The sequence below is a fragment of the Sciurus vulgaris genome, assembly GCF_902686455.1.
Source record: "Sciurus vulgaris genome assembly, chromosome: 9".
Taxonomy (NCBI): domain Eukaryota; kingdom Metazoa; phylum Chordata; class Mammalia; order Rodentia; family Sciuridae; genus Sciurus; species Sciurus vulgaris.
The window spans coordinates 120,340,226-120,353,802 of record NC_136469.1 but is presented as its reverse complement, the minus strand read 5'-3'; the positions used below and the strand labels follow the sequence as shown (position 1 = coordinate 120,353,802).

General features: G+C 35.0%; 1 pseudogene across 1 annotated transcript in view; it reads right to left on the bottom strand.

Moving 5' to 3' along the window:
• Nucleotides 1-3,231: 3,231 nt before the first annotated feature.
• The window catches only part of LOC306669838 (mitochondrial glutathione transporter SLC25A39-like), a 55,910-nt pseudogene continuing 45,564 nt past the window's right edge, over nt 3,232-13,577 (bottom strand). The window contains exon 3 of the transcript in view: nt 3,232-4,291. The product of the transcript in view is annotated as a mitochondrial glutathione transporter SLC25A39-like (transcript). The remainder of the gene's footprint in view (nt 4,292-13,577) is intronic.

Here is a 13,577-nt window from a genome sequence, read left to right as displayed (position 1 = left end):
CAAATTCTTTAAATTGTATAATTTGTATATTAACATATATTAGATGAGTACTACACAGTGGGAAACCTTCCAGGAGTTTGTTGATAGAGTAAATGAGATATACTTTCTTCCTGAGAAAAGCTGAACTTCATGGTAACAGATATCTCAGAGATATATTTTACAGTGTTTTAGACATAATACAATCCTAATAGGTGATTGCTAGATGCAGTCTAGTTAGGTTGAATGACTCTTCAAAGTTAACAACTAAATGCTATCAGATTCAGGTTTTCTAACTCTGTCTGATATGAAATATTTTCAAGCATATTCTAAATTTCCAATCTTCAATCACTTCTATAACCCTTCAATTATTTATGATATATAATTTATATCACATATAACCAATTAAATGTCATATATATCATATATATGTATGAATGAGATGGGAAGGTGGGGAGAGAGGGAAATTCATAAAACATCAACTAGTAATTTTCAAAGAAAGTTGCTGTATTAATTTAATGCTAGTTGAAAATGATAATTTTCAGAAAATGTCTTCACTGGGACAAATCTGCCTTTCTGTATTAATTTTTGGTATGCATTTTGTAGATCTGAAATGATAGAGGTTCACAATGTCAAAGAATCATTATACAGACACCAGTTTTCTAATAGATGTTTGAGTAGAAAATGTTTTACCTAATCTGATTGATTCTCAAGCTATTTTGAAATCATCAGTGGACCTTGGAAAGCCTTCTAAAGAGGATTTATTTTCAACAACCCCTCAGGTTAAAATGGTTAACAGCTGAATTAAGTGCTGTAACTTCAGTGACCTGAAAGGAGAAGGGAAAGAGCACAGTGGAATAATCGGTAGAAATGTTGTACTATGTTCTCATTCAATACAGAGCAAAGGAAATGAAGAGAAACTAGGTTTCTGAATAACGGAACTTTAGAATTGGTAATGATCTTAGGTAAAATTGGATGTATACTTATACAACATTTTTTATAACTAATTTATTTATTTATTTTTATGTGGTGCTGAGGATTAAACCTAGTGCCTCACATGTGCTAGGCAAGTGCTCTACTGCTGAACCACACAACCCCAGGACAAAATCGGATATATTTTCTATATGTCAAGCCCTTTGCTAAACATTTCATATTCATTATTTATCATTTCCACAAGGCTTGATATGTAAAATTCCATTCTGTTACTTTGATCAATGCAGAAATCAGAATATTCGAATCTCACATTCATTTTAAAACAAGGCAGTCAAAATTTAAAACAGGAATTTGAGATCCTCAGCATCTCTTTGTAAGTCAACAGATTGGGACCTTATGCTTTCCTATCCCTTAATCCTACTATAGCATAAAGTTGCTTCCAAAGAAACTATACATGTGCATAAATATAAAGCAATTGATCAATTAATCAATTGGTAAAGATATGAATATATATATATATATATCAATAAAAATCATGGGTAGGAAATATATAAGATTTTCCTAACAAAGTTAAGTGTAACATTTAACAAATATGCTTTGAACATGTTTTGCATTAGAAACCATATTGTATTTTTGTTATTTAGATGAAGTCAGATTTATATGAATTTTCATTTAGAAAAAAGTTCATGTATTTTCTTATCACCCTTTTAAAATATAAGTATAACCATTTCCATATTAATAATGCTTTAAAATTAAGTAATGATCCCATTTGATTTGACTTTTGTGTTTCATAAATCTTAGAATTTGTGAAATATTACAATAAATACATATTTGAAAATGCAGTAAAACATGTTTTTTTTAAGTTATTTTCTATTACAGAATAATTTTGACAAGGGCAAAGGGACAGATAAAAAATGCTTTTTTATAATGTTTATAAGTGTTTATAAATTCTGACTTAAAAAATGCTTCTACATAGGGGCTGGGATTGTAGCTTAGTGGTAAAGCAGTTGCCTAGCATGTGTAAGGGAAGTCACGGGGTTTGATCCACAGCACCACATATAAATGTATTATGTCCATCAACAACTAAAAATATTTAAAATGTCTTCCATGTAAATATAGATGAAAATAAAATAAAATAATTTACCTTTTAATTTCTGGCCACAGAAACAATTCATTTTCACTTTTCAAAATAAAGATAAATAAATAAATAAATATATATATATATATACACACACACACACATACATACATATACATCTTATATATATTTTATAAGATAGATATAAAATATATAAGATACATAAAGATATATGATATATACACACATGCACACACACAGAGAAGGTTAAAAAGTCATCTGTAATTTATTCATTCAGTAAAAATTTCTGTCATTCATAAAATATGAGTATGTGTAAATGTGTATGTATGTGTCAGTGTATGTGTGAAACTGTGTGTGTTTCAAAATATAGTGTACTTTTTTCTTTAGGGCATCAGTTTTACATATGAACTTATCATAAAAATCCCAGGTATCAATAACTTTTAAATAAATACATGGTTAACAACTTCATCTCATGAAATAAAATTTGGCCACGGTTTACTTCAGGATGAGAAAAATCATTTATCCATATTTTCCTAAGTATAAAAAGGAAAAATGGATAAAATTATTCATTGCCATTCTCTATGGCTTTACTTTTTAAAGTTACAGGATGTCTTTCTGGTTTCTTTCATTTGGGCACTTAAAGTATTGAATATACATTGCCATGATTTATAATTTAATAAAATTTAGCAAAACTAGAACTTTTTTTCTTGTGATACTTGTTTTCAGATAGAAAATAGTTTAAAGTCAGATGATTTACATATGGACTTCTTTCATCTAAAATGATTCTGTTTTTAAAATAAAAGAAGTAAAAAAGAAAGATTTAAAGTAATCACCCCATTTCAGATTCAATGTGACATCATATTAATACCAGTCAATAAATTTTATGTCAACACTGAGGACATTTTGAAGAGGACATAAGTTCAAAATGATATTTATGTGAAGACATCTTATAGAACAAGCAACTTTTTTTTTTTTTTTAATTATCAAATTTGGTCTTGAACTTGGGGGTAGGAAAGTGATGATCTTGGAAAGAGGTAGCAACAGGAAGAAAGCTGGGTCTGTGGAAGGCCTGGGGCCCAGTGTTGTGGGGATCCCTACCGGGGTTCTTGGTTGGGAGAAAAGGAAAGTAAGGCCCCTCCTCTGAGTGCTGAGGAAAAGGCACTTGACTCAGTCTCCCCTGTACCCCATTCACAGAAGAGGTGGAGGCCATCTCCAGGCCCCCTTTAATGACCCAGAGGCTTTTCCTGGTTGAGCATCTGGAATAAGCTTTTGCCAAATTCATAAGTGCTGATCATGAAGGCATAGGAGTGGGCAGACTTGATGATCCTCAGGAGGAAGCCTGCAAAGGGACCTGTAGTACCTGAGTCAACCCGAATCCTGGAAAGCAGCAGCCAGGTAGAGTCAGCACATGGGGCTTCACCCTCACAGTTTCTAAAGCTCCCAGCACAACCTGCTGCTGTGTCTTCACCACATCAGAAGTAGAGTCAAGATGGCTGCCACTGTCCCTGAGATGCCACCAGCCACAAAGTTGATGCCCACTGATGTCTAGTCACATGGTCTGGGCCTATTCAACCAGCTCTTCACCACCTCCTAGTTGAACCAGTGCAGAGCTGAGAAGGGCACATCTCAAAGTGCTGTGGGGCCCCATCCAGCCATAGTGAGCGCCATCCACCCTGTGACACCACAAGCCGACACAGGTGCCAGGCTCACGGTATGATGCATGCTGAGCTTGCAGCTTTGTCTGCACAAGTTCAAGGGGGTTGATCACTGGCTCAGTGCCCAAGCAAGTCAGTGTGCCTGCAACCACAGGTGCATAGAGGTCAGAAGTCAGGGCTTGCCCACAGAGGAAAGCCTGGAGTTGGTCACAGGCAATGAAGTAGATGGTGGTAGCTGGCACAGTCATCATCAGGGTGGCTGGGAGGCTGCTCCACAGAGTCCTGAAGCCCTCATGTCTCACAATCCTCACAAAATCATCCACAGTGCCAGTGAAATGGGTAGGATCATGAAACCAGGTGGTACAGGGTACCATCTGAGCATAGGGACAGGGGCTCCAGGAAAGCACCGCAGTGCAGGAGGCACTGCCTTGTGATTGGAGAAAGGAGGGTGATTTGGTGTAGGAGAAGCTCCAGAGACTGGAGGGAGTCCTCAGCTAGCTGGCTACTGAGAGGCGCTGGACTGCAAGTGGACCTTCTCCACATTCAGCGGTGTGATGAAGCAGAAGGTGACCAGAGCCCCAGCCCCAGAGGCTAGCATCTGTTGGAGGAGGCTAATGGGCCCAAGGTCCTGATCAGTCAACTCATTGTTTCAATCCTGGTTCTAAGCAGGTGCAGGCCTGGGGAGTCACCAAGGGGCCCAGTGGGTCCATAGCAGATCCTGGTGCAAGGGGCATGCATATTTACCCCTAGAGTAAGCACCTTAAAGAGTGAGAAACCAAGAAAATTCTGTAATTATAAATGTGAGATGCATCAAATCAGGGTTTCTAAATCTTATGTAATCATGAATTGCCTTGGGAACCTACTCATAAGTAGAATCTGATTCAGTTAGGGCTTGAGTAAGATATGGTCTTTACATTTCTAGGAGCATCCTAGGAATAGTCAGGCTTCTGTTTGTGGACAGCTTTTTGAATTGCAGGGTTCTGAGTACTCAACTAGTTGCTGACTGTGTTTTGTTGGCTGTTACTTTATGGTACTGTGCCAGATTTCTAGGTGATAAATTTAATAAAAATGTAGTAAATATTCTAAGATTTTCACACTGACTATCTTATGTAACTATTGAGCATTAACAAATTACCACAAATTTAGTGACTTAAGAAAACTTCAATTTATTATCTTAAGACTCTAGATGTCAGAAATCTGAAATGGACTAAACCCAAGTTATTGGCAGGGTTGCATTATTTCTGGAGTCTATGAGACAGCACCCATTTCCTTGTCCTTTCCAGCTTGTAGAAACTCTACAACAATTTGCTGGACTCATTTATCTATCTTCAAAGTCAAAAATCTCATTCTGAGTCTCCCAAGTCACCTTTGTTTAAAGACGAACAGTGTTTGGTATTGGGTACAGAATCTTATGAAATTCAAAATAAAATTTTCTGGAGTAGAATGCCAAGAGTTACCCCAAAGAGTTCCCTATGATTTTGAGTTCATGAGATTAATTATCAAAGTCAAAGAGTTAAGGTGTCCAAACTATGTGATATATTGGTTTAGTTCCACTCCTGGTTATTCTACCCATGAGCAGGGATCTGTGTAGGTTCAACATTGTTTTCCTCACTGTGTCCCTTCACTCTATTGCTGAAATATGGATTTTGAAAAGCATCTAAGTATCTGTACATTGTCCTTATACTTTGTCTTTCTACTTTGAAATTAAGTCTGACAAGCTGAAAATATGTTATTTTAGTTATTCTCAATTACACAGGTAGCTTATCAGTACAATTGCTATACAGGAGATCCATTATTGCCAAGGACTATGTATTACACTGAATATCTGTGTCCTTCCAAAATTCATACATTGAAGTACTAACTCCCAATGAGATGATATCTGGAGGTGAAAATTAATATGCATCTATCTCTTCCCATGAGCACACACCAAAGAAAGTTCATGTGAGCACACAATAGAAAAGTGTCTGCAAGCCAGGAAGAATTCCTTACCATGATCCACTGGCACATTCATCTTGGACTTCCCTTCCTGCAGAAGGGAATTAAAATTCTGTTGGGTAAGCTACTCCATATGTAGTATTTTGTTAAGAGTGCTAAAGCAGACTAAGATAGACAAGGTGAATCTATTCTAAGTTTCTGCTTTCCTGCAAAATAGGCCAGATTCTCCAGTATTTAAAAAAAAAAAAATTTATTTGTTCTAATTGGTTGTACATGACAGTAAAACACATTTATGCATTTTCATAAATCATACATAAATGGAGTATGATTTTTCATTTTTCTGATTGTACATATTGCAGGATCACTTGGGTCCAGTATTGCCTTTAATAGTTATGAAAGTAACATTTACTTTACATTTAACTTGCTTTCTTTTTTTTTCTTTAATTGGTAAAAAGCACAGGAACAAAAAGTGCTTATTTTTATGGCCTTTTCATTTTGTTTACTGAAGATATTAGTATTTGATTCCCTTCATTTGTAATTTATTATGTGTTTGTTTAGGTACCAGATATTGAACTCAGGGGTGCTTAACCACTGACTCACATCCCCTGCCCTTTTTTTATATTTTATTACAGACAGGGTCTCTCTGAGTTGCTTAGGGCCTCTCTAAATTGTCGAGGCTGGGTTTGAACTCTCAATCCTCCTGCCTCAGCCTCCCGGGTCACCGGGATTACAGGCGTGTGCCACCATGACCAGCTCATTTGTGATTTTATTTACTGACACAGTGTGCCTGAATGGAATGCCTATTAATATAGTTACCAAAATCAGCTTGCCATTACACACTGCTGGGCTGGTAGTGAGTCACTTCCAGCCCAGCGTGGTGTCACGCCTTTGTAATCCTAGCAGCTCAGGAGGCTGAGGCAGGAGAATGGAGAGCTCAAAGCCAGCCTCAGCCAAAGCAATGCACTAAGCAACTCAGTGAGACCCTGTCTCTAAATAAAAAACAAAAAAATAGTGCTGGATGTGGCTCTCGAGTGCCCCTGAGTAATTCCCAGAAACCCTCCCAACACACCCCCTGGCAAAAAAAAAAAAAAAAAGAAAAGAAAAAAAGAAGTGAGTTACTTCCAATGACGTTGCTAATAAATCTCATCATGAAGTTGCAATATCCTCACCATTGAAGACAAATGAATAAAAAGGTAATATTTGTTTCTTCATTATATATCATTTATATTCTAGTGTTGATACAACCTAAAAACATCAAAGCAATACTGTCACTTTGACTTGCACGATTCTTTATGCAGAATTAAATATTTATAAATAACATGAGGTCTCCTGTGAAATTTGTCATTAGAGTCCATTAACACAGTGGAACCAGGCCTCACACTTTCTTGACCTCAATTCAATGACATACTTGTGTTTATCCTTAAGGTAACCTCTCCATGATCACACGTTGACCCTCATCATCATGAAGTTCTGCTCCCTGTTGCATAATGAAAATCCAAACCTTTTTCAATAAAATTATCTTCCCACCACCTCTCATACTGCCAATCCCACCTTTGTTTTACAGAATTTTATTTTTTATTTTTCCCAATAAATAATTCTAATCTTGTCATTCTCAAACTCAGTCTGCCTATGAATCATATGAGGAGTTTGTAAAAAACTACTGATTCAACACTTCTCTCAGGGTTTTTCTGTCAAAGTGTCTGTTGATTGCTCAAAACTATAGACATAACAAATAAATAAATACATGAAAAATAATGAAGTTAAATTCCTCCATTCTACCACACAGACATTAACTCAAAATGGGTCATCTATCTAAATGTTAAATCTTTAACTCCAAAACTCTTAGAAAAACAAAAATTTAGGTGCAACTATTCCCTATATTTTTTGATATAAAACAAAAATGAAAGTGAAAAAAATCTGCATGTTGGACTTCCAAATAAAAAACTGTTCTTCCAATGATATCAATCAAGAAAATGAAAGGAAAACTTGCAGATTTGCAGGATACATTTGCAAATCACATTTCTAATAAGGAATTTTATACAAAATTTCTTTTTTATGTTTTTGTTTTTTATATTTACAGACTGCATTTTGATTCGTTGTACACCAATGGAGTACGACTTTCATTTCTATAGTCGTACCCAATGAAGATTCACACCATTCCTGTAATCATACATGTACATAGGGTAATACTGTCTGTATCATTCCACTATTTTTCCTTCCCCCACCCCCACCCACCCTATGTTCCTCTACACAATCGAAAGTTCCTCCATTCTTCTCTTACCCACCGCCAACCCCCCTCATTATGTATCATCATCCACTTATCAGAGAAAATATTCAGTATTTGGTTTTGTGGGCTTGACCTATTTCACTTAGCATGATATTCTCCAATTCCATCCATTTACCAGTAAATGCCATAATTTTATTTTTCTTTATGACTGAGTAATATTCCATGGTGTATATTACCACAGTTGCTTTATCAATTCATCAACTGAAGGTCATCTAGGTTAGTTCCACAATCTAGCTATTTTGAATTGAGCAGCTATGAACATTGATGTGGCTGCTTTACTGCAGTATGCTGATTTTAAGTCCTTTGGGTATAAACTAAGGAGTGGGATAACTAGGTCAAATGGTGGTTCCATTCCAAGCTCTCTGAGGAATTTCCACACTGCTTTCCAGGGTGGCTGCACCAGTTTGCAACTCCACCAGTAATTTATGAGTGGGCCTTTTCCCCCATATCCAGATCAACACTTACCGTTGCTTGTGTTCTTGATAATAGTCATTTTAATTGGAATGATTAAACCATTCTTAGGGTGGTTTTGATTTGCATTTCTCTAGTTACAAGAGATGATGAACACTTTTTCATGTATTTGTTGATCACCTGTATATCTTCTTCTGTGAATTGTCTGCCCAGTTCCTTAGCCCATTTATTGATTGGATTCTTTGTATTTTTGGTGTAAAGTTTATAAGTTCCTTATAAATTTTGGAGATTAGTACTTTCTCTGAAGTGTGTGTGGAAAAGATTTTCTCCCATTCTGTAGGCTCTCTTTTCACATTATTGATTGTTTCCTTTGCTGAGAAAAAGCTTTTTCAGTTTGAATCCATCCCATTTATTGATTTTTGCTTTTATTTCTTGCACTCTGGGGGTCTTGTTAAGGAAGTCTGGTCCTAAGCCAACATGAAGAAGATCTGGGCCTACTTTTTCTTCTATTTGTTGAAGGGTCTCAGGTCTAATTCTTAGATCCATGATCCATTTTGAGTTGAGTTTTGCACAGGGTGAATGACAAGGTTTAATTTCATTTTATTGCATATGGATTTCCAGCTTACCCAGCACCATTTGTTGAACAGGCTATCTTTTCTCCAATATATGTTTTTGGCACCTTTGTCTAGTGTGAGGTAACTGTACTTCCGTGGGTTTGTCTCTGTGTCTTCTATTCTGTACCATTGGTCTACCTGTCTGTTTTGGTGCCAAGATCATGCCGTTTTTGTTATGATTGCTCTGTAGTAGAGTATAAGATCTGGTATTGTGATACCACCTGCTTCACTCTTCCTGCCCAGAATTGCTTTGGCTCTTCTGGGTCTTTTGTTCTTCCATAAGAATTTCATGATTCCTTTCTCCATTTCTATGAGGAATGTCATTGGGATTTTAATTGGAATTGCGTTAAATCTGTATAGCACCTTTGGAAGTATGTTCATTTTGAATTCCTCCATTCCACCACACAAACATTAACTCAAAATGACTAATTTATCTAAATATTAAAGCTAAAAATCTAAAATTCTTTGAAAGATAAAAACTTAGAAGCAACTCTTCCCTATATTTTTAAATATAAAACAAAAATGAAAGTGAAAAAATCCACATATTGGACTTCCAAATAAAAACTTTGTCCTACCAATGATACCAGTCAAGAAAATGAAGAGAAAATCTGCAGATTTGTAGGATATATATTTGCAAATTACATATCTAATAGGGAATTTCATATAAAATTTCTAATAATAAACAATAATTATGCTAAAATGCACAAAATTTCTGAATAGATACTATTTTAAAGCAAATATCCAAAATCATAAAAATTTTTAAAAAGATTTCCTGAATTACTAAATATTAGAACTATGCAAATCAGGACCAGCAGTTGTAACTCAGTGATGGAGCCCTTGCCTAGTGAGGCATTGGATTCCCCCTACAGCACCAAATAAAATAAATAAGTAAAACAAAGCTATAAAAAAAATAAAATAACATGACAAAAGAAACATGCAAATCAAAACCACAATAATCTACCGAATCACATCATGAGGTTAGCTACAGTCCAAAGGACATAGCAAAATGTTGGAAAAAATTGAATGTATTGGAACCTTTCTGTTGGTAGGATTATAAAATGGTATGACTGCTTCAAAAATATTTTAAGCATTCCTTAAAATGTTAAACATATAGATACTATATACCCCAGAAAGTCCATTCTATGTATTCTTCAGAAATAAAAACACATCTTGTACATAAATGTGCACAGCAGCATTATTCTAAAAACTGGGAACATCTAACAGTCCCTTTTTATAAAATGTTAGATACCCATATAAAAGAAGATTATTTGGCAATAAAATTAATACAGTACTGATACATAGCACAACATGGAAGAACATAAATGAAAACACTCTTTTGTACTATTTTAGTGGAATACTTCCGGAAATAAATAAAATAACAACTCAGTAATGAATCAGTGTTCTAATTCTAAGGCTTTGCCTCCGTTTCTTTACTATTTCTATAGAATTGATAGGGAAAAAACTACTTCATTAGAGATTAATGATATTTGAATGAATGCCTATAAACCATTCTGAACCCCAAAGTATTCAAAAGTTATTTTCCTTTCTCTTAAATGCCACAGGGTCATACTTCATCAAGTAATGTCTCAGTATTCTCCTTGCTTCTCAATTTCCAATCTTCATCAACATCCAGCCAATACCTCACCTCCTGTTTACTGATTATTGAAGTAATAAGGCAATCATTTTCCACCTCTAGCTCCATACCATGCTGACAAACTTCACTAAAAGCAGAGTTGCACTCAGTCTCAGGGCACAGACCTCTGTTTTTAAATTAATCCATGTTATACTATCTACTGAATCCCCTTTTTAAATTGAATTTTTGGGCTCCATTCTATTGACCTACAGACGTACACTAACCTATATAGGCACTTGAGTTTCCCTTTCTATTAGCAAAAATAAAAAGACAAAACATGATTTAAAAGTGCCTTTTTACCCTTAAATATAATGATGATTATGTATGATGCTAGTTAGTGAAGCAGCAGCTCCCAATAGTTTAAGCTCAGAGAGCATGCATATGTTCTAACATAGAGAGAAGTCACTCCCAAACTAGTCAAAACTAGTATTGTGTGTTTCCTTTATTCCATTACTTTCCAGATACAAAATGTATTTTCTTTTCTTCATTTTGCTATCCCTATGAATAAGTTTTATCCAGATATTTGTTACCTCATAATCCCAAGATAGCTTCCATAAAACCTTTTCCTACTTTGGCATTCCAAGGATGAAAAGGCAATAAAAAGATGACAAAGACTATTATTTAGAAAATAGAAATGTCTCCAGAATGCTCAAGAAGTCTACTTCAGATCTACCGAATATTTAAATCATATTCACTCCTAAGTGAAGAATTCTGGGAAGAATAGAATTTTTTCCCAGGAACATTGTTGACATATTAATTTCTACGGCTGAATAACAGACTACCAAATACTTAGTGACTTAAAATAATATCTACTTATTAGCTTAGAACTCTGTGTCAGATTTCTGGGCATGCTTATCTTGGTGTATTACAAAGCAGGCATCTATATACTGGCCAGGCTAGACTCATATCTTGGAGGCCCTGTGGAATAATCACTCCCACACTTATTCAGATTTTGGCAAATGCAGTTCCTTGTATTTATGGCTCTGGATCCTAGTTTTCTTGCTGTGTTTTGAATATAATATCTCTCAGTGCCTTAGGGTAACTCATTCTCTCTTAAAAGTTCCCCTGCATCTTGAAATTAGTAGTGAATTATCAATTCCTTTTCAGACTTTGAATCTGACATACTCTTCTGCCACCAGTTGGAGAATATTCTCTGCTTTTAAAAGGCATGTGATTATATTTTTCCCACCTGTCTTAAGATTGGCTATGCCATATAATATAACCACCACCAAAGGAGAGATATTCCATCATATTTACAGTTTCCACCTACACTCTAAGGACAGGGAATCATACAAGTACAAGTATGTGAAGTCATTCTCAGTATTTGACACAGCTGCCATAAACAAAAATCAGGGTTCTGTTGTAATAAAAATGAATACTGGATATGGGATAGAAAATGCCCACTGAATCTCTAGTTCTATATTTAAGTTACTCTTTTCCCTTTCAGTCAACCTTTTGAAAAGACTATATTTGATGACTCTATTTATTCAGTAATTTTTAAAAATTTTTATCTTCTTGACTCACTCCAATCAACACTGTTTGCCACTATACTTGTTAATATTCTATGGATAGAGACAGTATGCATCTCCACACTGGAAATAAAAGGAATCATTTACATTTATTTTTAAATATGTTCTGAAATGTTGACACTACTAACTTCTTATCTTTGGTGAAACACTTAATTCCTTAAATTATATGACATCATGATTTCTAGTTTTATTCCTAACTTAGCACTTTTCTACATTTCTAGACCTGCTACGTAGCACATAATCACACTGAGAGTAGAAGATTGTATTTAGAGAACTGAAGTATGGCCTATTAATACCTGTCCTTCCTCATTATCCTTGAGACAGGCAGCAGGAATGGGATAAGACAGAGATTTGATTACAATTGGGACAGAAGACATGAGTCCTTATGCAAGAGACTCAAAAGCTGCAGAACTGCTGACATTGTTTACGCACAGATGAAACGATCCTTCTCTTTCACTTTTGCAAGGACTCTCTTCCATTTTTATGGCAGGCAATGACCAAATTACATGGGTGCCACACACACCTCAGATCAACTGAACACTGTACATAGAATGAACCAGCAAAACTCAATTGTAGTCAGCACATAACAAAGAATTACCAGCTATTGGTAGAAGGCAGCATCATAAAAGAATAAAATCAGAGAAGTTGCCTGAAATAGAGTTAATAGGTAGGCTGTATAGAATCATGTCACAGCAAGAATAGCTAATATCAACAGAGTAATTCACAGTATACTGGATGCTACAATACCATAAAAATGAAAAGTGATCAGGGATTATTCAATACATAGGATGATAGTATGAATATATAATAGACCCAGTTGAGGAGCCTGTTAGTGAGCTAGAAAATAAAGTTGAAGAATATTCTGAGAGGATATTACAAAGGCATATAGAGATGTAGCTTATGAAAACTAAGTTGTAAATCAGGAAGAAATTCTCAGGAGTTGCAACACTGCCTAATAGAAAACAGGATTACACAGAAGATTGCAGTGAATACTCAAAACAATGACATGGAAGTCTTCAGAAACAAAGAGAAAAGCTACCCTTCTAGACATTAATGGACATTGATTTTGAACATTTAGGAAAACAATCATATATCTTAAGGGGGAGATGTAAAGTTAATTTAAATAAGATAATGATAAAAGACATATACATATATAAAGATATTCACTTATATACATATGTGTCTGTGTGTGTGTGTATATATGTATATAGCAACACTGGATACAGTGTTAGATAAGTTGCAAAATAATGTATTCACAATGTTGAAGAAATTAATTTCAAATATTTATCTTAATAGGCAGCCAAAATATAATTGTGTAACAAAATATATATTCATATATATATGAATATTGTCTGAAATCATTTTGCTTATACTCAAGACAGTAAAGAAAATTATCTTGAAAAAAGAAATATTTCCTCCAAATTTTCTAGAATTCAAAGATGATAATAATTTGCCTGTATTGAGCAGAAACATTGATAGGAAAATAATTTTCATTACATTTTTAC